Source organism: Silene latifolia, unplaced genomic scaffold (genome assembly GCF_048544455.1).
Source record: "Silene latifolia isolate original U9 population unplaced genomic scaffold, ASM4854445v1 scaffold_75, whole genome shotgun sequence".
Classification (NCBI taxonomy): Eukaryota; Viridiplantae; Streptophyta; class Magnoliopsida; order Caryophyllales; family Caryophyllaceae; genus Silene; species Silene latifolia.
Genome location: NW_027413661.1, coordinates 4,318,766 through 4,319,706, shown reverse-complemented (window position 1 = coordinate 4,319,706; position 941 = coordinate 4,318,766).

The window sequence follows — 941 nt, the reverse complement described above, 5'->3', positions numbered from 1 at the left end:
ACCTGACCCTACCCTTACCTATAGGGTCCGGGTATGGGTCCTCAAATTTTAGACCCTTGCGGGTCTGGGTCGGGTACGGGTCCAAAGGGAAAATCTCGGGTCCGGGTCCGGATCTAGGCGGACCCTACCCAAACCCTACCCATTGCCATCCCTACGAGCAACCAATAATCCGAAAATAAAAGTAACAGTGAAGGCAAAGCTACGTACTAAGGGTTTGATAGTTTTATACTGTAAAGATAGATAGTAAAAGGAATGCCTAATAACCTAGTAAAACCGTAGGTTAAATAGCCAAACAACAAAAGTTTTTTGCGGAAATAATTAAAACATGGACTGATTAAAGCCCATAACGTCGAAAACCTCTCGATCGAGTAGGTTAGACCACTCGATCTACCATCATCTCAGCAGAAGTCCCTCGATCGACCAAATGGGTACTCGATCGAGGACTTGGTCATATGCAGCTTACTCGATCGACCAAGGGATCACTCGATCGAGTACCAGGGGGTCTAGAAATCACTCGATCGACCAAGGTGTAGCTCGTTCGAGTGCTTTTATCTTCAATTCAGCTCACGTCTTCACCCAAGTGCCTCGTAGTGCGTGCCACGACACTTCCAAGTGCAGTAACTCACTCTGGGACAATCCCGTCTCCTCTAAATGCATGCAAAAAGGACGAAAAGGAGTATGGTTCCACCACTTTCGCGATCATTCCTACAAAAAGGACAAAATACACCAAAGTAGCCAATTCGGGGCAAAATACCATAAAAATAGTATAGAAATGCATAGAAATACGTGCTGAAATAGGCCAAAAAGACTATATATTAGGCACGTATCAGTAGGGTACTCGATCGAGTGGCCCTCACACAATCGAGTGCACCTCTTGTTACTCGATCGAGTAACCCTTAATCGATCGAATAGCTCTGGTAATTTATTTTACGTGCCTCTGA